At 43.0% G+C, this 26,479-nt stretch overlaps 1 protein-coding gene across 4 annotated transcripts in view; it reads right to left on the reverse strand.

Annotated features, from left to right (window-relative positions):
* TAB2 (TGF-beta activated kinase 1 (MAP3K7) binding protein 2) overlaps positions 1-24,588 on the reverse strand; it is a 130,532-nt gene extending 105,944 nt beyond the window's left edge. Inside the window, exons 1-3 of one of the 4 annotated variants that reach the window (XM_034765447.1) lie at positions 24,318-24,588; positions 22,247-22,249; positions 13,596-13,674 (exon numbers count right to left, since the gene is read on the reverse strand). The gene's annotated coding sequence lies outside the window, so the exon portion shown is untranslated. Of the gene's footprint in view, positions 1-13,595; positions 13,675-17,558; positions 17,750-22,246; positions 22,250-23,450; positions 23,574-24,317 lie in introns of those variants that run through there. The other 3 variants (XM_034765446.1, XM_034765448.1, XM_034765449.1) reach the window with 3 other exon arrangements.
* Positions 24,589-26,479: the final 1,891 nt, after the last annotated feature.

The following is a 26,479-nucleotide window of genomic DNA, read 5'->3' on the forward strand; positions in this document are numbered from 1 at the left end:
GGGGGGGGGGGGGGGGGGGGGGGGGGGGGGTCCCAGCCCCCCGCCCCACTCAGCCCCCCCGCCCCCGCTCTCCCCTGCAGCAGCCAAGCTTCCCCCTCCCTCGCTTCTTCCCACAGCTTGGTGCATTCCAGCCCTCCTCCCTCTCCCGGCGATGGCCCTTGCGAGCGGGAGGGGGAGCGGAGCAGAGCCGAGCAGCAGCATGCTCACTGCTCCGTAGAGTAGACAGAGAGGTAGGGACGGAGCCTGGAGGAAGAGGGTAGAACAGGGCATATCCCTCCCAGCCCCCTGCCATGAGCTGCTCTGCCCTGCACCCCCCTCCCCCACACACCCCAGCCCTCTGCCCTGACCTCGAGTCGCCCCCAACACCCAGCCTTCTGCCCTGCACCCCCACACCCACCAGCCTTCTGCCCTGACCCCTGAACCCCCCCACACTCCCGGCCTTCTGCCCTGAACACCCCCCACTGCCCTGACCTCTGAACCCCCCCCCCCCCCTTCCCCCCCCCCCCCCGCCCCCCAAACCCCCCCCCCCCCCCGGTCTGGGTTCCCGGCTGCTGGCCCCTTGCCAGCCAGCATCCTGGCCGCAGGCCCTGCTCAGCCCGCTGCAGGCCTAGGTGAATAGAACCCCAGGCTGGAAGCAGGCTGAGCAGGCTGGCGGCATAAGATCAGCATTTTAATTTAATTTTAAACGAAGCTTCTTAAACATTTTGAAAACCTTGTTTACTTTACATACAATAGTTTAGTTATATAATATAGACTTAGAGAGAGAGAGACACCTTCTAAAAAACGTTAACATGTATTACCGACACACGAAACCTTAAATTAAAGTGAATAAATGAAGACTCGGCACACCACTTCTGAAAGGTTGCCTACCCCTGCTTTACAACCTAGACTGTCCATTCAAGTTTTGAATAAAAATAAGGCTCATTATATTAACATTAATTTAGTCCAGGGATACTGCAGGAAGGCACTGTGCACATATTCTCAAACAGTTCTGCCAATGCACCTCAATCCTGACCTGAAACAACCCTGCAATTCCAATTCTGGGACTCCCTTGAACTGAGTATGCCAAATGAACTGAACTGAGTTCATTTAGTAATGTATACAAATTGCAGAGCCTTAAATTTGGCACCGAATTGCAGTACTGGCACATTTACTTAGGTCCACATTTTGTTATTTACTCAGCTATGAAAATACTGCAGAATTCCCATTTCAATCACAATATACAAATGCACTTGCACAATTATACTTGCCCAAAATCTGCAGCAATTTGAAATTGATTATAATAATATATTCTGATTCAGTTTCAAAGCATAAATACGAAAGAGCTGCTGTGTCAGAGACATGGCCATGACAATGTAAAGGAATCATTTTCTTCTTCTGTTAAGGGTATCAGAAAAGGAGATCAAGCAAAAAGGAGGCAGAGAGAAAAGAAACTGACACTAGCAGTGATTCTTTTCCTCTAGTGTTAGTCAAGTTATCTAAAACACTGTCAACTACTTCCCTTTAACAGAATGAAATGAATGATGGAGTCAAAGTTTTTGAAAGTTCTGTAGAAAATGGGCACTAGGCCCATGTAGTGCCCTCCGCTCCCCTCCCCCCCCCGCAAGTTGGGTTCAGAGGAGAAACTCAAAAGGCAAAGCCAGCACAGAAGCCAAAGACTTGTCCACAGAAGCAGCCGACAGTGGAGCTTGCAGCACACCCTCACACCTTCCTACCCTCTGGCAATGTCAGATTCCAACTTCGGAAAATGTTTGACATTCTTTCCTCACTTCTGATTAGCATTTTGCTTCACCCTCTCTCCCACACTGCCTCTCACAACCCCCTCAAAGCTCACCTCACTTTCTGCTCATCTCCATTTTTGCCTTCCTCCTTTTCCCTTCCCCCCCACATCTTTTGTCTTTTCCCCATAGCATCCCCAAGTCCCTTCTCACTACTGTCAAGCCAACTCTTTGAAAATCGTAGATTCTCAACAATTATGATTAGAGAAATAAATAAATAGGAGTATTTACCTTCTGTTTTTTCCTCCCACCTTGAGATGTCACGTTTTCAAAATCTTCTCTTGAACAGTAAGGGGTAGAAACTAAGTTAAAGCTTATGCTCTAATAAATTTGTTAGTCTCTAAAGTGCCACAAGTACTCCTGTTCTTTTTGTGGATACAGACTAACACGGCTGCTACTCCGAAACCTGAAATTCTCAAGTAATCTAGAAACTGTGGTCATACTAAATATGACAAGTCTTGTGATGAAATTACTAGAGTTGGCAACACTGCTTTCTTTGACAGGGTAATAAGCCTTGTGGATAGGGAGAAAGCAGTAGCCGTGATAGGTCTCAACTTTCATAAGGCTTTTAATACGGTCTCACATGACCTTAAAAAAAAAAAAAAAAAGGAAAAATAGCCTAGATGAACCTATTATAAAATGGATACACTACTGGTTGGAAAACTGTAATCAAAGATTCATAGTCAAGCTGGAAGGACATATCCAGTTGGGTCCTGCAGAGATCCGTCCTGGGTCCAGTTCTATTTAATAACTTCATAAGGGATTTGGATACTGGCATAGAGAGTACACTTATAAAGTCTGCAGATAATACCCAGCTGGGAGGGGCTACAAGTGCTTAGAGGACAGGATTAGAATTCAAAATGAGCTTGGCAAATTGAAGTGGTCTGAAATAAACACAGTAGGATGAAATTCAATAAGGACAATGCAAAGCACTACACTTACGATGGAATAATCAATTGCACAAATAGAAAAATGGGAAATGACCGCCTAGGAAGAAGTATTGCAGAAGAAGATCTGGTGGTTATAGTGAATCACAAACTAAATATGAGTTAATGTAATACTGTTGCCTTCCTCCTCCCCCCCACAAAAAAAGCAAACAACATTCTGGGATGTATTAGGAGTGTTGTAAGCAAGAATTAATTCTTCCACTCTACTCAACACTGATAAGGTCTCAATTCCAGTAGTGTACACAGTTCTGGGCACCACACTTTGGGAAAGATGTGGACAAATTGGGGAGCAAATTCAGAGGAGAGCAACAAATTAAAGGTCTAGAAAACATGACCTAGAAGGAAAGACTGAAAAAGTGGGTTTGTTTAGTCTGAAGAAGTGAAGACTGAGGGGGGACATGATAAAAGTCTTCAAGTACATAAAAGGTTGTTATAAAGAGGAAGGTGAAAACTTGTTCTCCTTATCCACTGAGGACAGGACAAGAAGTAATGGGCTTAAACTGCAGCAATGGTGATTTAGGTTACCGTTAGACATTAGGAAAAACTTCCTAACTGTAAGGGTAGTTAAGCGCTGGAACAAAGTTATCTAGGGAGACTGTGGAATCTCAGTCATTGGAGGTTATTAAGAACAGGTTAGGGAGGGTCTAGATACTACTAAGTCCCACCTCAGTGCAGATGACTGGGCTATATGACCTATGAAGGTCCCATCAGTCTATTTTTTTGGTCTTTCCCTTGCCACCTTATCCCATGACTTCTTCTGAAGTTCATGTGAAAACAAAAAGACATATGCAAAAGTCATGGAACTAACAAGGTTACCCACCACAACTCTGTTTTTACCTGGAATCACCTTCTCCCATGATCATTTGTTTAAAACAGTGGTGTTTAACATGTGTCCCTAAAAGGCAACTGTATTGAGCAAAAAATTTCAATTCTATTATGAATTGAAAATGTGCTCCCTGAACCATGTCCTACAATTTTTAAGCGGAGTTGTTTGAATCAGCCCATGGCTACAGGCTAGGGGTGGGGCACTGCCGCCCCCCCCCCCCCCCCCCCCCCCCCCGCTGTCCTTATAGTCCCCATTCACCCAAGGTGAATAAGAAGTGCTCTGAGCAGAGGCGGTCCCTTCCCTGCTGCAGCTGCTCAAGAGCTACTTGCTGCATTTCAAGTAAGGGAGAAGAGCGCAGGACTGCTCCGTTGTCTACTTTCCTGCCAACCTGTGGGAGAATAGCAAAGAATGGCTCCCCTTCTCAATCCAGCTATCTAGGGCTGCCCAGGCTGGGGGGAGAAGGGGTGTAGAAGAGAAGTGGAGAACCAACCACTAAACTACAGCTGCCTCATTCTCTGCCCCAGGCCGAGCACAGATTAAAACAGCTTGGGGGCTGCTCTAACTTACATTAGGTCACTCGTTCCCAAGAGACCATACACCAGGTAAAAGCCAGTCAGCATAACAGTCAGTCAAGGGTATGGAGAGGTGTGATCCCTGTGATAGTGTGCCAACAAAAGCGCCTAGTGTAGCTGATTTCACTTCCAGGACTGGTTTTACTACACTAATACAAAGTTAGCTTTGCTGGTATAGCTGCACCCATCCCAGGAGGGCTTTGCCTACACTAGTACAGTGCTCCTAGCAGAGATAGAAGGAGCACAGCAAGTTCTCTCTACTTGCTCCTTAACATATCCTCTGCACCAGAGGCTGTGGAAAGGGAAGTGTAGAAGCCAACTACACTGGCTCAACACCTACTGGGGACTCACCATGCCAGGGGAATCATCAACAGAAGACTTATGGGTAGTTTCAGGAAAGAGAATTTGCCCCAAAATATTTATTATACTACAGGCTAGATTATTCCCAGCAAGCTGTCTGATCTATGGGCAGTCAAAAAGCTCGCCGAAGCTGGTCAACATTGTGACCAGCATTTAGAATGGACCACCACTGACAATGCCACATTCAGGGCAGACTGCAAGAAAAAGGGCAAACACAACCCAAAACCTGGTGGTTTATTCTATAATTAGATTCACCAAACCAGGAAAAAAGGAGCTTCTGTAGCACCACAGTGGTTAACAAGAAGCTAAAATACAGTCCCCTTTAGGCATTCCAGCCAGTTCCCATCCAGACAAACTGGTCTTATATGATGAGAGGTTACTGAAAACCCAATTCACCATACATGAGGTTCTATCAATCCCTAAGGTTTAGACACACTCACCCCCAGATATCTCTCTCTCTTGAGGGAGAGAGAGAGAGAGAGAGAGAGATTTCAAATCTTACCCAAATATCAGGCTGTCAGCCAATCCTTAATCAATAAACTAAAGATTTTATTAATAAGAAAAAGAAGAGTTATTAAATGGTTAAAAGAATCACATACATTACAAAAGATTGCCAAGTCCTTAGATCAGAATTGTAGCATTGATGGTGAGTGTGCTGGTTTGCACAAAAGTCTCCCTGGAAGCATTCCAAAGAGTAGACTTCAAATGACAGCTTAGATGTAGAGTACGTTAGAATCTTTCTATGCATTTTCCAGGGTATTCCAAGTAACTACTTGGAAGATCTCAGCTCCACAGTTTAAACTTTCCCTTTTTAAAGTTCAGCAAACTAGAGGTAGCAGCATCAGGCCAGAGATTTCTCTTTTATAGCTGAAACAAGCGGTCAAGTGTTTTGAACACAGCATTCGACTGCGGATCCTTCTTTCTTGAGCACACACTGACCCATCCTTTGAAGTTAAAATTCTATTTCCTGTGCATAGACAGGTAATCTATTTACACTGATTTACATAAGGCCACTGCCGGTCATTCATTATAAACAGGGATAGAGAAGATGAAGACAATATAGATATTATTAGTTTCCTGCAATAGCTCACATCTTTGATCTTAAGGTTAACTTTATACAGTAGCATACATAATGTAAAGACAATTAAGACATGAATGGGACTTAATATCTACAAGCTAGTTTGATTACATTGGTAAACTTCTAACAGGATATAAATAAAAAGACAAATACACTTCGTAATTATTCTTATCGATACAAAGTGAATGGGTTGGAGATTGCTAGGCTAATTAATTTTCTTTAATATCCACACAAGTGAATTATCCTGATTACAATTGCAATGCCGCTTATTAATTTGTTATGGGTCATACACAGGTTAGTTGGTTTGCCATGTAACAAACATAACCACCTTCCATTCAGGCTAACTGCCTCTTTGTTTATCAACAGCTGAAACAATGGAAGCTACTGCCCCAATAGATCAGCACAGCCAGAGAGGAGTAGGAGTTGAGCCATGCAGTCTGAGGGATCTCCTCTGGGGTCTAAATGCAAACACAAAGGGGGTGGGAATTACTGAGTGAAGGTGTGAGAGAGAGTCAGAACTCAGAAGAAGACAGAAGGCAGCAGGAAAACCAAGAGACAGAAAACAAACAAACAAACAAACAAACAAACAAACAAACAAACAAACAAACAAACAAACAAACAAACACACACTAGTAACATGGTCTTGAGAGAAAGCCAATAGAGCTTTTTGGAAAAAGGCTTGGAATTATGAACAAAGAAATTGCCAACTCTTTGATTCCTACTATGTTCAGGAAAACAGGCTATGGGTACACTTTTTGTAAATAAACAGGATTGCAAAGAGCTACCTGACTCAGTTTCTCCCCCTGAGGAAACAAGACACTGAATTTTGGCTCACTGAGTAAGCTAAGAAGGGTAAAATTGTGGCCCTTTGTGTTTTGAAATATGTTCTGCCTTCAGGATGAAACAGATGGACATCACTGACTTAGAATGGAAACTGTTTGGGGCAGCAACGTTTCTTATATATGGTTTATAATGCCTAGCACACTGGGACCTCTAAGTGTTATTGCAAGACTAATAATTGATTTAGGGAACAGGAGCTCTAAAGAAAACAAAGATGCCTCAGAGGGAACAGGCAGTTAGACAGGATTAAAAGTTAACACAAGGGAAGCAAAACCAATATTAAAAAAAAAAAGAGAAAAAACAGACAAAAACATCGAAAAGCTAAGTGTGATCCTGTGCTCTCACTGTGCTGAGGATGTAGGAAGGGTCTGAACTTCTGCCCAAGATGACCAAAAGAAAGCAACAGCCAAGACCAACAGCACACTGCATGGGCAGCAAATCTGTCCAATGCTGCTATACCTTGCCAGCCTATCAACTTTCTTTTTCTCTAGCACTCTGTATTGGGTTACTCTAAAGCAGAAACCTCTCAGTCAGGAACTGTTTCTTGGTCCAAATTCTCTAGTGTAGAAAGTCTGATGTGCCTGCTGCTCTAGTTCTTCCTTGGGGACCACCTCTGCCCTCAGTAGCCACAGTTGCAGCTCCTTCTCTGCTCTGGATCCCTTAGCTCTTCTTGAGGTTCAAAGCCCTCTCCTCATGCACAAGATAGTTCCTTCCTAGGCTCTGGGCCTCCCACTCCTTCCTCAACCCCAGCTGTTCCCTGACTCCTAAGTTTCCTTCTCAGACCAAGAAAGAGGTGGCAGTTGGGTAAGGATAGTTACCCCAACCACCATCCACCAATCAAAGAGTTGCCATGGCAGTCTAACTAAGCATATGTACACCTACACCTGCACATGGGACTGGTTATGGGAGAATGATCTAGTGTGAGAACACAAAAAATAGTATGTGGGAGAGAGAAAAAAAGACAAAACAAAGAAAACAGAAATAAATGAAGTTAATAGAAAATTACAGAGGAGACAGAGACACATACAGGATATGTCTACACTGCAATAAAAAAAAAAAAAAACACCACCACCTTGAGGCAGTGAGCCTCAGAGCCAGGGTCAACTGACTCAGGCTTCCAGAGTTTGGACTACAGGATTAAAAATTGAAGTGTAGATATTCCAGCTCAGATTAGAACCAGGGCTTTGAGACCTCTCACATCTTGCAGGGTTTCAGAGCCCAGGTTCCAGCCCGAGAGTCTACTCTGCAATTTTTAGCCTTGCAACCCAAGCCTGTGTCAGGTGACATGGGCCAGCCAGGGCCATGCTGTGGATGTTTTATTGCAAAGTAGTCGTACTCACAGTGATTTAGCATAGAGCAGACTAGCGTGCTACAGATTTACACTCTGGCTTGGTACACACTCAGACCACGTCTATACTACAGGAGCGCTATCTCAGCATAACTATGCTGCTGTAACCCTAAAGTGTAGATTAAGGTGTTTCTCCGTTCGCTATAGAAACTCCTCTTCCCCGAGAAACAGTAGTTAGGTTGACAAAAACATTCTTCCATTGACATAGCTGCACCTACAGCAAAGATTAGGTCAGCATAGCAGCTACACTCAGGGGTATGAATTTTTATTTTTTAAGAACACCCCTGAGCACTATAACTATGTCAATTTAAGTTTTCAGTGTTGACCAGGCCCCAGTCTCCATGTGGACAACCCCAGAGAGAAAAGGTAGGACTCAGGGCAGGAAAGATTCTAAGCAAGAGCACAGGAGAGGATATAGTGTGCCACCACTGGGAACAGAGATGCAAAGAGCCTTGTTTCTGTATCACATGAATCCTGAGTGTAACTGTAATCAGGCGCGGACTCACCCCTGCGGCGCCTCGTGCTGGTCGTCTCGGGAATTAGCTCACCAGCCTCCAGAGCGCCCTCTGCAGGCCAGGTGTCCTGCCTGTCTTTGGCCCCTGTTTCCCTCCTGGACCCCGGTGCCATTGGCTTGGGTGCTGCCCCCCCTGGCAGTACCCCACTCTCTCTCTGGGTCCCCCCACCCAGGGGAACCCCCACTCCCCTATCCCAATGTCACCTCAGTTGTGGCTACTACCAGTCACCATCTAGCCCCCCCCGGCCCTGGGACAGACTGCAGTCAATCATCACCAGCAACAAGAGGTTTGGACTGGCTGCCGTTACCCACTCTCTGGCTGCCCCTGTGCAACCCCAATACCTATTTGGGCCTAGGACCAGGCCCTGCAGCCTGGGGAGTTGCTGGCCTAGGGCTTCCCAGCCCCCAAGGCCTTTCCCCAGCCCTGCCTTACTCTAGGTCCCCAGGTGAGCTCCCTACAGCCAGGCCTGTCTCTCTCTCTCTCTCCTGTCAGAGAGAGACTCCTCTGCTCTGACTACCCTGGCCTTCTTATAAGGCTGAGTGGCTCAGTTTGGGGCGTGGCCCCAGCTGCAGCCACTTCCCCAGTCAGCTGGGTTTTGCTCCTTTACTCCGCCCCAGCCCTCTGCAGGGCTTTTCCAACCCCTTCAGGGCTGGAGCGGGCATTCACCCCACTACAGTAGCCCTATGTCTTTATATACAGAAATACACACACAGGTATTTTCCCAACTCACGAATGGGATCGTCTTTAAGACAGAAATTAGCTCCAGTGAGGAGCTATAATTTTGTTATAAATACTTGGGCTCAAAACTGAGCTATCTAGGATTTTCATGGAAGACACTCGTCTTTTCTCCTCTCCACAACTTACACATGAGAACATATTCTTCTGTTAAAAAGGACCAGAAAGTGGGATTTCCAGAAGATACCATTTACAAGCAAGTATGCTACTTCAATCCAGAACATATAAGGCAAGTAAATAAGAAGCAGGCAGCATTATCTCCCGCAAATGTAAACAAACTTGCTTCTCTTAGCGATTGGCTGAAAAAGAAGTAGGATTGGGTGGACTTGTAGGCACTAAAGTTTTACATTGTTTTGTTATGGAGTGCAGTTATGTAACAACAACAACAAAATCTACATTTGTAAGTTCAACTTTCATGATAAAGAGATTGCACTACAGTACTTGTATGAGGTGAACTGACAAATACTATTTCTTTGGTTTGTCATTTTTACAGTGCAAATATTTGTAATCAAAAGTAATATAAAGTGAGCACTGTATACTTTGTATTCTGTGTTGTAATTGAAATCAATAGATTTGAAAATTTGAAAAACATCCAAAAATATTTAATAAATTTCAACTGGTATTCTATTGTTTAACAAGGCAATTACAACTGCGGTTAATCGCGATTAACTTTTTTTTTTAGTTAATCGCGCGAGTTAACTGCGATTAATCAACAGCCCTAGTAACTAACCATGCCAAAATTTAAATGGTCATAACTAGATTCTAGAGAGTTAATACCCTATTGTGATGAATGTGAGCAGTTCACATGTCTCTTGAAGCTATTGTTCCATGCTGTTTACAAGCCCAGGAAGACACTTATGCTTCAATTTATACTCCTCCCATTTGGAAGATTATCTTTGCAACATGGGTTAAAAACAATTTGAAATGCAACTTTTGATTCTAGAGCACAATTTTGTGGTAAGGGGTGGATTCTACAGTCACGTAATCATGGAATACATGTGGCCCTGTGCATCTGATCTTTTCAACAAAACCTCTCTCAAGTAATAACTTCTTACCAAAAAAAAGGGGAAAAAACCCAAACACACAATTCAGAATAATGAGATGGTTAAAATGCCTCTTCTACACCTTCTGGAATTTGTTTTCTAAATAATTAAGTTTGATGCATAGATACCAAGGTAATAGGCATCTGTTAAATACCTCAAAATAGACATGGTGATTAACATCTGTAAAATAATTTGAAGTTTCCAATGATTTTCATCAAAGTACAATTCACAACTGTGAAATTCTAGCTATTTGTTACTTTCTCTAGTTTATACAAAAAAAGTTAATTTTTTTCCTCTATTCGTAACTATGGCAAGGCACCAGATGTTTCCAGGAAGCTAAAAATACAAAGCTAAAAACTTCATTTTTATGATAAAATATGGGGCAGTTCTCAACAATTTCATGAGACACAAGTAAAGTTGGAGGTCTGGATATTTTCTTTTCAACTGAAAACACAGATACAGGATACTACCATGTAACAAAGCCAAAAGATCCTCAGTTAATAAAATCTGTCCAACTTTTAGAAGAGCAGAGGACCAATTTTATGCAGATAAAGTGGTACAGTATTATACTTAACCTCGTATTTGAGAAGGATTCAAATTTTCACCCATTCCAATTTTTTAATGCGTTCCCTGCAAAAATACTAAAATGTGGGTTATGGGCAGGGCTAATTTAAAAATGCAGATGTGGACTTTTTCCACAGAAACTGGCAAGAACAAAGGTATGAATAAAACTTTGTGCTTATGTTATAATTTCATGATAAGAGAAGATTTTCTTCTCTTTTCTTTTCTGGAACAAATGATAAAAGGAATAAGTTTATCATTCCTTTTAATGATACAAAGCTTTTTGATAAATTAGGTAGACATAAAGGGGTCAAGTATAAAGCCCTATTTATGATAAAATCCTCAGTGTAAGCAAGCATACAATCCTTAAGTTCAAAAGGCACAATTAAAGCTGCAGTGCTATACTTCTACCAAACTAAAAAAAAATGCACTAGTCAGAAATGATAGACAATATTAGAAAGATTAGCGTGTTGGAAAATATAAAATTATAGAAGTTTAATATATCATATTGTTAACACTGCTGACTTAAGAGCATTTTACCACACTCATTACCATGACAACCTAAAGCAATATCTTGCCTTTATCACAAACAGGGAGCATCACTGGGGACCCCAAGACAGAAAACTGAAATATTGGGAATCCGAAAGAAATGGCAAAACAACAGACTTCAAACCAGAAAACTAGTTTTACAGTAATTCATGCTAGCATACTCCTTCTGTCTACTTTTTTGGCTAAACAACTGTTTCAGTGTGAGAACTATATTCTGTGAAGAAATGTTGCAGATTTCAGGATCTCATTTGTGTTGGCAAGCACTTTCTGCTCATTGCTGGTGAGTGGAAAACACATTCCGCAGAGTTGCCATTGGATCTGCATTGAAGAAAACACAAGCTACAGTTTGTATTGGTCTGCTGGCCAATTTCAACAGGAAGGAAGCTTGCAGCCCTCATCAACTCTGCTAGTACCATTAGATGTTACTTTGACTTCAAGATACTGTAGGTTATAGGGAAATTCCTTGAAACTAAAAGTCAAAGTAAAAATTTAAATATGATCTTCTTACAATTATAATACAGCCAATTACTCTGCCACGAAACAGCTGAAGTCAAATTTTAGAATCCAGATAAAGCTTGATTAACCTTAAACATATCCATGAGACACAGTGTGCAGTTCTAAAAAGTATTTATACATATTTTGACACCTGCATTAGGTATGTGTCTGACAAAAATCCACTTAATACCTGCTAACCTGAAGTCTAAACCTACTAGTCAGGATGGATACCTGTGCTGCCATGATCCCAAGGCAATGCACAGAGACAATCCCGATCCAGAGATTTAAAGGACACAATAGTTGTACACTTGGTATTCTATATTTAGTTTTAATATGTTAATCAACTATCTACTTCATATTTTTTCAAAGTTAAACTCAATACAGCTGATCGAATAGCACTTTTTTTATTAATTGAATTTCACCAGTAATTAACTGTCAAATATTATGTAACCAGCTGAAGAGCTGGTTGAACACTGTAAAAAGCAGTTCAATAGTAATGACATTGAAGTATCTTTGCAAACACTTTTCACCTAGTCGCAGTTATTACACCTCATTTTAACTGTCTTTTCCTTTCCCTAAAAAAGGGTATTTCTATTTACAAACTGTACTTCTATTTTCTAACTCATCCTACAAATCTTTCCCTCTCTCTTGTTCTAGTCTACTCATTTGCTAATGTCCTACTAAGCAAGCTGGAGATCCATGGTGAAATCCTAGCCCCACTGAAGTAAATTGCAAAACCCCCATTGATTTCAATGGGGCCAGGATTTTACCGCGAAATGGAAGGTGGGGCACCAACATTCAGGAATAATGCCTTACAAAAAGCCAACCAGCCTCTCTTGCTGGGAAAGGGAAGAACGCTAGGCTCCTACAGGGTACAGTCCGTGAATCCTATATGTGAAACACACAGTGATACATTTGAAATGCCCCACCCATCTCCAGTCCCTAAAGACTGCACTATTTCCACCCTTAAGTGTGACCTGGCTGCTACTGGGGTTTGTATCATTCTTTACTACCTTACTTTCCTTCAACTTTCTGGCTGATGCCAGAGGAGTGTCTCCTCACCTAGCCTCTTCTCCCAGTGAACAGCTTCCATGTCTGCCCATTGTACAGTTTAAAAATCTGTGTAAATGAACAGCAGCGCAAAACTGTTATCAGTTTAAGTGTTGCCCATTAGTGCTCTCAATAGCAGCTTTGAAACTGACCAATTTTGTTAATATCACATTGTTGTAGTTTGGCAAAGCACATTGGAGCAGAGGCACATTAGACTTCTGCAAACTTAGGATACAGCATAAGTGGTTCACACTCGGTAGGTTATCTTTGTAACCAGAAAGGAATAGAAACTTTATTTTATATGAAACCTTATATTCTGCAGAAGTTGATGGCAGAACACTGGAAAAGCTTCCTATTCAGCCTAAGTGAAGAGATTTTTTCAAGCCATATATCAGATGCAGTCATGTGCCTGACAACAGCATCTATTTACTATACTAATCTGCTGAATCTCTCTGCAGCAGGCATTGAGTTACAGGAACCTGCTTAAAAGCCATACCTCCTGAAAAAAGTTATGCAGTGTCCATAAATGAAACCTTTTTTGGGGGCGGGGGGGGGGGAAGGGGGAGAGGGCTGACCGAATGCTTCTGTTTCTAAGACAGCCTTCAGCTCAGACCTCTGTTTCAAACATCACTTCATGAAAAGCTGTTCCAACAGCAGTTGACAAATTCCCAAATAAAAGCAAAAAAAATTACAGTAAATAGGAGTTCTGGAACATTTAAGAGGGCCCTAATATTGGCAATATTTTAATCAAATGTGTGACAAAAATATTGCTTTTTTCCTTTACAATATTTCTGTCACTTTCAAAGATGAATGAGTAAGCAAGAAGGCAGTTTAGCTAATGTTCCAGAACTCCTATGAACAGTAGTTAAAACAGAGCAAAGCAGGAGGGGAAGCTCACCAGTTTTGGTGGTCTTGGTGACAGGTCTCAAAGTAATGTTGTGATGTGGCACTGCATCATCTTGTGGTGATGGGTTGCACTATGGGAAAGAAAAAGGGAAAAAGAAATGTAGCTGAAAGGAGTTTCAACAAAGGGCCAACCAAGCAAGACAAACTGCATGCAATTGTGCATGTACACATCCTGCTGTGGAGGACGGGGGCCACATCCCTGATACTTCACACATCAATTCTTATAAATGCCATAGTTTCAATTTGGCAGGGATGGAGAACAGAAATTGCTACAAAAACAAATAAAAATGAGCACCCTTTCCCTCCAATTTTTTTTAAAGATATAATTGGCTGCATTTTAGAAAATGTTACGATGGTAAAATGTCTCTTTTGAACCAACACAAAAAAGTTAAGTTACCTAGTATTTGTCCGTAACTTGTTAGAGGCTAGTAAAGCAAACAAAGAAACCAAAAACCAGGCTCAGGGCAAGTTATTTTCCCATCCTAGCCATACAAATACTGGAGACTGTGCATCTCTCCCTAACTCTCTGCCACACACAACCATGCACTCCTCACATTTATATTGAGTATTTTTATTGCAACATTTCAGTACCAACCTCCAATAATTTTAAAATGTATTATGTTGTGTCTACTAAATTTACAGTACATCTTCTTCCTTTTATCTCTCCACTGTTTTCCCTACCTCCTCTTCTGGTTTGTTTTTTTGAGTTGGATTTCCCTAAAATTCACTCCTCCATCATCACTTGGCCCCTCCAAGATTCTGTTTTAATCCTATATCAGACATGGGCAAACTACGGCCCGCGGGCCGGCTGTCCTACCCAGCCCCTGGGCTCCCAGCCGGGTAGTCTAGTCCCTGGCCCCTCCCCCGCTATTCCCCTTCCCCCACAGCCAGACCACCGCACAGGCCGCACTCTGGCCTGCCGCTCCCACTGGGCAGCGTGGGGAGTGCAGCTGGTTTTGGCCGGGTGTCGCGGCCACGCGCTCCTGCTGCTGGTAAGGGGGCAGGGAGTCCTGGGGGGCAGTCAGGGAGGAGGGGGCGGTTGGATGGGGCGGAGGTTCTGGGAGGGCGGTCAGGGGATGGGGAACAGGGAGGGTTGGGAGTGGGAGTCCCGGGGGGCAGGGATGTGGACAGGGGTTGGGAGGTCACTCAGAGGACAAGGAGTAGGGGCGTTGGATAGGGGGCAGGGGTTCCAGGAGGGGGCGGTCAGGGGACAAGGAACAGGGGGGTTGGATGGGTTGGGAGGTTCTGAGGGGGGCAGTCAGGTGGTGGGAAGTGGGAAGGGGTGGATAGGGGGCAGAGGCCAGGCTGTTTGGGGAGGCACAGCCTTCCCTACCCAGCTCTCCATACAGTTGCGCAACCCTGATGTGGCCTTTGGGCCAAAAAGTTTGCCCACCCCTGTCCTATATCCTTGTTCCCATGTAAACCAGAGTTTTTACATCTCACCAAAATTTACTTAACCCCATATCTACTTCACTACAGGACATTGAAGGGAGAGGGAGATAGGCTGTTACAGGAATCCTGGAATCTTTCCCTTCTGGAATGTGGAGAGAGGAAGAGAACTGCTGGAGGATTTGGTGTCTGCTCTTCTAGCCTCGCCTCCTCTTTGACCTGTTAAGGGAAAGAACTTTTGTAGAAGAGAGACAGAAAAGGGACTGCATCTCTGATCAGTTGATGCTGCTGTTCCACCTACTGGGAAGAAGGCTTAAAGGACCAGAAATTTCCCAGCCAGGCAATAGCAATTCCTCTTGTTCACAATTCAGATTCCTTTGCTTGGCAAGTCCTCACCTCACCAGCCACTAAGAAAGCGGAACCCTGAGAGAAATGCACTCCCTCAAGCCTGAGAAATGAAGACAAAGTCCTCTGTTTATAAAGAAGAAGAAGTAACTGTGTTCCACCACAGTTCCTCCCTCCCCCACTGACTTTAAGCCCTGCCTCGAAGACAACAGTACAGTTTAACCAAGTTTAAAATTTGCTGGTCAGTCGAGTTCTTAATTCAACCCAGGGCTTCTCAGTGACAAGTCATAGGAGAGCAGCTCAAGATTCACCACCTTTTGGTCAACCTTTATTTCTATTCTAAAGCCCTGTCTTCACATGGAACAACATTAAATGCAACCAGACTCCAACATAGTAAAGTCATAGATAACATTGCTCCTCTTGATTACATGGCAGCAGCGTGTCACGACAGTGCTGAAAATTGTTACCAGAGAGCCAACTTCATTACAACTACCAATGCTATTAACAGTGCTGTGAACAGGAATTAGTAATGCTGTTTTTGTAAAAATTCCCTGGGTAGATATGGCTTAAGGTCACTGGAGAACTAATGATATTTAGTCATTACAACAGCTGAAAGCTTAGTAGCTAAAGTAGGGTGACTGTTTAAAATCCACTTTTTAGTTTGAAGTCTATTTACCCTCAACACCCAATAAATACTTTGGATAAAGAATGATGTGGTTATTCAACAAGACTGTAAGCCTTTTTGGGGCAGAGACTTGTTTACTATATGTTTGTATAGCGCCTGGCACAATGGGGCTCCATCCTAGTCAAGGCCTCTGGCTGATTGCAAATTATACAAAATAATTTCCACAATGTCATTTAGCATGACAGCTCAAAATACATCTTCAGAGACCCACAAGCCCTTCCCTTGTTTTGCTGAAGGCCAAACTCGACATCCCTTAAACTTCTAAAGTAAAACAAAAATGGAACAAATATGTGGGAAGAGACAAGCACCAAAATACTAATTTGGGGCATCTTCTTAAGAAAATGTTGAAAACAACTGTTTCAGACGGACTATTTTTCAAAAATACCTCTAACTAGCACCCTGTCAACTTAATCTATCAGGGAAGTTAAAAACTGATTCAGATGCAAAAGCCTCATCTACATTAGGAGTCCCATTAGTGCTAATACTGGTGGGGGATTCACTGAGGCTGGGTCTACACTACCCGCCTGAATCGGTGGGCAGAAATCGACCTCTCGGGGATCGATTTATCGCGTCCCGTCGGGACGCGACAATCGATCCCCGAATCGACGTTCTTACTCCACCAGCGGAGATGGGAGTAAGCACAGTCAACGGGAAGCCACAGAGGTCGATTTTGCCGCTGTCCCTACAGCGGGGTAAGTCGGCTGCGATACGTCGAATTCAGCTACGCTATTCGCATAGCTGAATTTGCGTATCTTAAATCAACCCCCCCCCCCGTAATGTAGATGTAGCCTGAGATTCCTAATGGAGATATAGCCTAAGGTAGACTACAGGCTGGGCTTGAAAAAGTAACCCATTTGCCCAATTCAGGGGAAGTTAAAAGTTGGAACAGGTGAGCGAACTGAATGAAGCCAGTGAACAAAGCCTTTGCCGTTCCTAGCTTCTTCCCCCTACAGGAAGGGGGCAAGCATGGGATTAGGGCTGCTTAGGGGCTCCTACTGCTCCTTTAAAAGGAAGGAAGAGCATGAAAGAACATTCCAGGGGCCAGTCCCGTTTGCTTAAGATGGGGGTAGGAAGGCAAAATGGTTGAAACCACTGCCCTTTCATCAGAAAGAGGAAATCAAGGGCCATGGCTGTTTTAACTGGAAAGTAAGAGGGGGAAGAACCAGGAATGGGGAGAAAGGGATAGAGCGATGTGCATGAGCTGGATGAAGGTGCATAAAGGTATAGAGATGTGAATGTGAGGGGAGATGGGCAACAGAGGAAGAGATAGAGAAGATACATTAGAATTGTGAGACAGAACACACAAAGTTTGGGGAGAGAAGAAGGAATACAATACAGAAAAAAAGAAAGAACAAGATACAGAGAAAAGGAAAAATGAGGTAACACTATACTCAAAATATTACATAACTTATAGTAGGAGAGAGTGTGGAATGAAGCCAGAAAAAAGTATAAGAAGAGCACAAGAGGCAGAGAGTTACTTTTTAAAAAAAAGCTTATTAAACAGAATTTTGATTGACAAACGCTACAGTTACATACAATGTACAACTGCTTTATTCCTTTACATTGCCTGAGCGTGTTTTTCATTTTGTTTTCCAGTGGGAGTGGCAGTGCACTTTTTTCACCTGGACTTGGCTGTTGAGCTAGTGTTAGGGAAATTTTTCAAACCCTGGTCTTGTGACCCTGTAGAAACCATTTTTAAACAAACAAACAAACAAATAGAAAACAACTTTCAGGAAAACAAGAGTCATTCATCAGGCTGAGCACATTAACTAGTCACAGCTCGTGAAGCAGCAGATTGATAACAAAACTTCTTTAAAAATATTTACTCTGATCAGAAAAAGCGTGGTATTTCCTTTTGAAATATTCTTCTGAAAAGACCACTCTTCCTAATAATTAGAGGCTGCAGCTTGTGTTTAAGCTGTTAGTTCCTATAGGGTGTAGTTTTCATATCCCATTCAATTTTTGTTTAAGTTATTAAAAAGAAGTTTTCAAAGGTACAATATACCTTTTTAAGAACATACCAATAGGAGACTGGGTAAGTCAGCTAAATAATTACAAACTATGCAATGGGAGATTTATACACCAGACTCTCACAAAAAAACCATTCACCACTGGAACCTGCCAACTGTAGGACAGGGAAGACTGATCGAGGGGAAAAGTGTTGGTTCACTATACCAACCCATAAATTGCATGGACCAATAGCAAATGAATTTTTTGAGTCCCCACTTCAGAGCTGCTCTCTCAGGTCTGTCCCTTGTATGATTGGGCAGACAGGCCATGTACATTTTTTTTCTTGACCTTGAGACTAGATTTAAACTACACATCTCTCATTTCTTCATTGACAAATGTAGAGTGATAATGGTGAAAGCATTTTTCCCACCAGGGAGCAACATCCACTAAGAGTAGATACTTTGATACTTGCTGAGGAAAACTTGGTAGTGTATGCCAACAAGTTCTTGCCTACTGCTTTCTCCTATTACTTACATTTACAGATAGAAACATTTTTAACAAAATTAGAAGTTTTCAGGATTCATTGAAGTATACAAAAGTTCCAATTTTGCCCCATTATTCAAAAGTACACAAACTAATAATTCATTTAAGATTTAGTAAAGTGGTGAGTTAAAGCTTATAGTAGAGCCTGGAGTTGAAATCAAGCTGCTAACCCAAGTTAAAAGCCAAGTTGCTATGTCCTCACTGCTATTTTAACCTGAATTATAGCTAACCTGAGTTGAAAACATCTTTTCTGCAGTGAAAACATACCATGCCCTAAGTAAAAAGAGTCCGATGGCACCTTAAAGACTAACAGATTTATTTGGGCATAAGCTTTCGTGGGTAAAAAACCCACTTCTTCAGATGCAGAAGAAGTGGGCTTTTTACCCATGAAAGCTTATGCCCAAATAAATCTGTTAGTCTTTCAAGTGCCACTGGGCTTGTTGTTTTTGTGGATACAGACTAACATGGCTACTCCTGGATACTTCATACCCTAAGTGTTAGATTAGCAGAGCAAACATTTTGGGCAAGAGTAATAGTGGAATTGGCCCACATCTTCAGGAAATTTACTCATTACTTTTAATTTACTCAAAACTGCTCTCTTTCTTTCTTTCCTGGTTTAAAATACAATTAAAAAAAAACTCTACTACAAAGACTTAAATGATTTATGGGATGGATCCATCTCCGCCCCATTACTAACCCATGGGAACAGGAGACAGAAAAGGTATGTACATGAATGTCAACCATTGTGCCCAATTTCACATATGAAAATTTCTACTACACTACTTAAAACTGTGCAAGTGGTGTAACATGAGCACTGGAGGTTCAGAGGCCACAGTTTGGTCACCGCCATCTCTCTCATGTTTGGTTGCTTATAGGATTTATCTTGTATCAACTGTTGCTCTATTTCAACTTACTATACATAAAGCAGTGGCAATGGCTGGTGACCCATTTCTTAAATTAAAGAATTATTTAGGAATTGGTATACAAATTTATAACAATGATTCCAAGGACTGGTTTGGAACAATAGTCACTTGTGAAAGTCTGCCCTCCAAAACAGCAGTATAGATAAGTGATAAATATTTTTACACACCAACACAGAAATCCCTAATATCTGCATCCTCACTTATCAGCTTTGCACTACTATTGAAATATTTCACAAGTAATACAAGGATGTTGGGAAAGCGCACACAAATCAGCTCTGAGACAAGTGCTCCAAAATGCTGCAGTACACTAAGCTTCTCAGCATTATACATTCATTTACTGAAAAATCTGTTTTCTGTAAAATAGATCTGCAAATAGATCAATAGGTTTTAAGATGCAGCTAAATGAGAAAGTTGACACTGAATTCTAAGCTTACATAAGTTTATTTCTTTGTTATTTCTATTTTTAAAATACTTGGGTAGACACTAATATTGTGTGTGATGGGGGCCACACAAGTATCTAAGCAGATAGGTACAGAAACTAGTTTGATAATTCTTGTAGTTTTCTTTTTGTAAACAATAGCTAATTGAGCAATACAGTAACTGCTAATATTTAACAGATTTTTAGAGCTCTAACTTTATTCTCTACCAGTTTGATACACAACTTTCTTTGAAGTATTTTATACTAATTTCTACTCCTAAATCAAAACTCTTACATACATTAGCTACTAAGCACAGCAGAAATGCTGTCCATTCTGAAACATTAATTTTCCTGAAGTTAGACCAAGTGAAAAATTAAATTCCACACATGTTGCTACTAGGATTTGAGCAAGTTTTAAACTGCTCATTAAAGAAAGTGAAATTTGATCTTCATCTCTGCTCAAAATATAAAGGAGATGCACATTTTCCATATTGCTATAAAAACTGATAGTGCATAACATTTTTCTAAAAATGAAGTACTGATTTTATTCAAGATGTGAAGTTGTTTTCGCTCTGTCACTGAAATGTACTATAAGTTTCTAACTAAAACTACTGAGCACGTTATACTGGAGTGCTTGCTCTGCCACGATGAAGTGTATCATATGGTTGCTTCCCATCTCAATTTCTAAAATTTTCTAAAAAGAAAATCTCTTAAGATGAGTTTACTGTTCTTTAACTAAAAACACATTTCATTCAACAGTAGACACAAAAAGTTCCAGAAATACCATACCACCATAAACACACTGCACGTTCAGGTTTCACCAAATCAATTGTGTTAAGTAATTTAGCCCTAGTTGACTACAATGTGGTATTACTGAATAAGTGACACCCAGAGCTGACCATAACATAAAATATGCTTAGAAAGAACTGTTAGTGACCATTTGTATACTTGCTTGTGTATTTTCTGCACTGTAATTGAGTTCACTGACTCAGCTGAATATAGTTAAAGACGTCTCCTAATTTTACTAAAACCATTCAAGTAAGGCAGACCTACAAAAACCATTAGCCCAAGACAAGATTGACATTTTCATGATCTGGTTTCTTCCTTTCACCTCCCCCCAACAAAGATCAAACCTAAAAATCGTTTTAATGAAATAGGGCTGTTTAGGTTGGACATTAGGAAAAACTTCCTGTCAGGAGGGTTAAGCACTGGAATAAATTGCCTAGGAAGGTTGTAGAATCTCCATCATTGGAGATTTTTAAAAGCAGGTTACATCCTATCTGTCAGGGATGGTCTATATAATACTTAGTCCAGCCATGAGTGCAGGGGACTGAACTAGATGACCTCTCAAGGTCCCTTCCAGTCCTATAATTCTATGAAATATCTTCATGATATCAACCAGAATCAATACTCGAAAACCAACATCAGGTGGTGAATTGGATAGCTTACTCCCTATACCACAGGGTTATTTAAAAAGCAGCATTTAGAAGTACAACATCCAATTAGGACTGGTTTACCAACTATGACCCAAGAGGTTTTTTAGGATCTGTCCTGTCAAGTCTCTTTAAATAGGAACTGTACACTGAAGTACATTTTTTAAACTAAAGATAATTCCAACACACAATTGAAAAGAAAAAAAAAATCTTGTAAACACAGTATATACCACTAGAATCAGCTCAACTTTCATTTTGATCATTTTAATATTTTAGCTTGAAGTATAAAACTTTTTAAAAACACCTACAAGTTCTGAATCATTGGAATTTTTGTTCTATTTCCTGTAAAAAACACCAACAGCACTCAATATTCTGTTTGTACTAGTTCAAGAACAAAAAAAAAAAAAAGAGCACTGTGATCTCTCAGTCTTAAGTTTATACTTATCTCAGAAGCTCTAGATCATACCTGACAGACTTATTTCTTCCAATGTTTCCAACCATAAATGCTCATAGTATCTGAGAGGAATTTTCAACAGGGTAAAAAGCAAACTTGTTTTGAGATTTGAATACTTATATTCTCATACACAAGTAGTTTGCCAAAAGCTTTTTAAACTTATTAGTATATAAAATATAAAAATTAGCCAGGAATAATCTATTGAATAAATAAATTTAATTCAATGGGTCTTGAAAAATGTACAAGTTATCTACTAAGCTGGAAAAGAATAGGGTGCTGGGATTCCTACCAGGGTGCTGTCTCTCGACCCAGTTCAGAAAATGTATCTTTTATGTCAACCTCCAGATTGTAGATTTAGTAAATTTCAAGGCCCCTTGCCCTCCTTCTGATTTATCTGGCTGCTGGAAAGGAAGAAGATTACTCTCTTCATGTTCCCTCAGCTCCACCATAGTGTCTTTAAAAGCTGGTGTGAGGAATGTTTCTGCTACCACCCCTTCCTCCACCCTCTTCACTGGTATGACAGAGAATGTTTCTCCGCTGCTCTAGCATGACCCAAGCTTCTGGCTGCTATGAGATGAAGGGGGCTCCTTTGTTTTGGGTCATCCCAACAGTTTCAGTGCCTGCTTCTTTTACTACTTCTAGATCTCCCAGGAAATAGCAGCATAGGATTGGCCCAATTCTTGTCAGTTTTCACTGCTGCTATTCAGAATCCTATGCTTAACAGAGAAAATGGACAAGAGGCAGCTCAATTTTCATTCTGTTACAGTTAAGCACCCCTCCCCCCGCAGATTTGGGATGACAGTACTGCAGGAGCTAACCAAAGGTAACAACTCTTTAAATGAAAGATTAGATCTATGTCATCAATGTCCATAAAAGTGTAGTGTGTCAAGGGAAGCATCCCATTTGCCAACAGCACATAAGAAGAGACTGGATTTGTCAAGCCCCAGATTCAAAGCATTCTACAGGTGATCCAGATAAAAAATAAATGCATTGAAATATACTTGCTCCTCCGGTAAGTTACTATTTTTGACCTTGTCTATACTGGCGATTAACACTGATTTCAGCAAATGGTTGTCAATGATTAGTGTACTGAGCTACACTAGTTCCTGGATCCTGATTGCGGAAAATACAGTCAATTCCCAGTATAGGTGAGGCTTAAGTTTAGTTTATACAGCATCCAAAAGCATGATGTAGCACACACTAATACAGCAATTCTGTATTTATTAATTCAATACCAAATATACCCCCAAACTGAATTTGCTAAAAACTGTGCACAGTATATTCTTTGCAAAGCCAAGGTTTGGAAATGACAACATTACTTTATCTAGTCTATCATAAGAACGGCCATACTGGGTCAAACCAAAGGTCCATCTAGCCCAAAATCCTGTCTTCCGACAGTGGCCAATGCCAGGTGCCCAAGAGGGAATGAGCAGAACAGGTAATTATCAAGTGATCCATCCCCTGTTGCCCAGTCCCAGCTTCTGGCAACCCTCAAGCCACCACCTACTTTTCTAAGATGGCTAAAATAGGCATTTGACACCTTAAGTCTGTTGTACAGAACATAGCTAGGACTTCTAGTAGTATTAGAGTAGTGCCTAATGACATTCGTCATGTCTTAGGTGCTGTAAAAATGCATGAGATGGTGGTCCCTGCCCCAAAGAGTTTACAATCTGAATAAAATTCACTGTTTAGAACGTTACTAGATACCTTTCAGTGAATGAAGCTCCATATTAGATACCTCTCAATAGTGTATTTGGATCCTATACCAGGGCAAAAGATAAACTGTCTCAAGTAACTGTGTTAGAAACCTCTTTCATTAGAAAGATTTCAATGTCTTCTCAACAACTGAACTAACTTGAAAACTGGAAACCAACAGCCTACATATACTACAGATGGAAAATGCAGCCAAATCCTGCAAAGACAATATAGACAGCAAACATGAGCGCCCACACACACGCAAATCAAACCACTGACACTGGACACAAACCCAAACAGCAAAATATCTCAGCAAACAGACACCTGTCAGCTATTTGGCATCATCCTCTCCCCCAACACCCAAACAAGCTCTTTTGAACGCTACTTCGTTTCCTTCTTTGGTTGGAGGCGGCAATTCCTTCAGCGAGATGCAGGTCGGGGTCTCCCTCACCTCCCTCAACCCCTAGGTGTTGGGGAAAGGCACACTGGCACAGCCACACTCACACCCCCTTCGCACTCCAATGCGGCAGGGGCAGGGCCACCCCCCTCCGACCCAATCCCTTCCACTTCAGGGAAAGCATCAGACTCGCCAAGGGAAATAGTTTCCATCCCTCCCCGGCTCCCCCGCCGGGCGGCAGCCCCCTGGCCGGCGGAGCGGCCGTTTAGTGCCCCTGTCTCGCACACTGCGCTGGGGGCTGCTCCCTCCACCGACAGCCCCCCCGTGCAGAGGCCTCAGCTTGCCTGGCCGCTGATGTCTGGCCGGGGAGCCGGGCTAGGGGCTCGCCCAGGAGGAGCCCCTTCCCCTCTCAGGCCTGCGGGCCGAGCAGCCCCCCGGGAAGGGAGCAGCCGCCAGGCCCGCCTCGGAGGGGTCAGCCTTACCCTCCTCCTCCTCCTCCTCCCCCACCACGGCAGCCGCCGCCACCAGCGTCGCCGCCTCCCGGCAGGGGGGACACCTCAGAGCCGCCCCGCAGCCTTCCGCCGCTGGGGGGGGGAGAGAGGTCCAAGCTGCCACCGCCGCCGCGGGCGGGAGAAGCGGGAGGCTCGGGGTGGGCGGGTGTCTGCGGGCGCCGCTCCCGTCCTCAGCTGGAACCGCTCCGGCTCCGCGTCGCTCCCGTCCCCCCCCTCGCTGCGCTCCCAAATCAAAATAGTGTCACACAATATGGCGGCCGCCAAACACCGCGAGAGCTGCCCCGAGTGCTAACGGGAGCGGGGGGCGGGGCAGCGGTGTCTGGCCGCTCGGGCGAAACAGCGCGGCGGCTTGTGCGGCACTGGGAATAGCCCGGGCGTGAAAGAGCCCGCGGGGGCGGGGCACCCCCAGCCTCTCCATCACAGGAGGCGGTAGCTCCTGGGGCTGCCAAGTCCCCCAGAGGGGAGCGCTTGAGAGACGAGGGTCCCCCGCGCAGCCCCCTCCCCACTGCGGCCACAAAGCTCCCGCTCTTGGAGCGGTGTAAAGACAAACCAGCGAGATGGGACATACCCCCCCCCCCCAGCGCTAGCTCCGAGCGCCGCCCCTGGGACCCAGAGGGACTCGCCCAGGGGTGGACGGGGCTGCCCCTCGCTATCAGGCTGGCACACACGGGCTGCGCGGGGAGCGCGCTCAGCCTCTCTGCGGCCGGCTGACCACCAGCCGGTTTCCAATTAGAAAGAGGAGTGGGGAGGCCGGCCCAGAGCTGTTAAATGTTGTCCAACGTGCGAGCTTTATGCAATTATGCAAATGATTTCCCCTTCCACTTCTTTCCACCCTTTTCAGCCCTCATCCTCTGCCTACCCTGTGCTTCCCCCACTTCACTTGGGCTCTTGGCCTAGTCCTTCCTTACCAGATGCAGTAGCCACCACTGCCGTCTCCTGAAGTCAGCTAAGAGAGCAGAGGGAGAGGTGACTGAGGGCACTTGACTGCCCAAATCCAGGCACCCCTGCAAGAGGAATTGCAGTTTCTGCATACAGTCCTGGTGCATACCTGGCACTTAGTAGCCCTGCAGGGGCAGAGAGAAAGAGAAAAACCAAGGAAAGTTGAATGGAAAGAGAATGGTACAGTAATGAAAGGGGGTGGGAGGGCGAAGACGACACTGAAAGTAGGTCAAACTAAAAAAGTTTGGAGGAAATGAAATGTTAAAAATTACCCTCAAGGAAAAAGATACAGATAGCGGGAAGAAACAAGAAAAGATGCATCAGCATCTACAAAGAAAAATGGAGGAAAGGAAAGAGAAAAGGGAGAGCCACATAGGAAGTTATTTTATGGGGAAATTGCTTCATAAAACATTTTCAGTCTGTTTTATTAGTAGTTTTTTTGTTACTAGTTACAAAAGAAATCAATTTCTTTTGGTTTTGGACAGGTAACAGGCAACCCAAACTCTGGGTGCACACTCCTTGGATGCTACAGCTTGCTCGAATTTTCTTCTTAAAAAGTTGACAGGTCAACTCAGTTATAGTAACTCACAAACTCCTCAGGAACTTGCTAACTCTTCACCATAATTAACTTCTGAAAGCAGCTGGTCCCAAGCCAGTAATGGACTGTGTGCAGGTGAATCCCTGCACTCACATGGTAGACCCCCTAATTTCAGTGGCAGAACTCCATGAGGTTGGAGGGGTCACCTTTGTCAAATCACCTGTAGGTCCTAAGAGGCAGATTGGAAGGCCTGGTCAAATTCCCATTAAAGAAAAAAGAAACTTAATTGGTGTTAATGAGCATTATATTAGAGTATTACTCATTGGAGAATTGCAAAGTTTTTATTAAATAAAAGGCAGGTCAGGCAGCAATTCACACACCTTAGCACAGAGTGCAATAAAAACCAGGAAATCACTTATTTTTCACACCCACCCACCCACTGAATCTAGAAGGGAACCAGGGAGAGAAATGGAAGTTGTTGGACTTGAAAATTTTCCTGAAAGCAAGTTGTATTGCAGAGAAATCAAAGGATGAAGTTTTCTACATTGCTAACCCCAGAGGCACTGGAGGTAGGGTTACCATACGTCCGGTTTTTCCCGGACATATCCGGCTTTTCGGCAATCAAACTCCCGTCCAGGGGGAATTGCCAAAAAGC

Source organism: Trachemys scripta, chromosome 3 (assembly GCF_013100865.1).
Source record: "Trachemys scripta elegans isolate TJP31775 chromosome 3, CAS_Tse_1.0, whole genome shotgun sequence".
Lineage (NCBI taxonomy): Eukaryota > Metazoa > Chordata > Testudines > Emydidae > Trachemys > Trachemys scripta.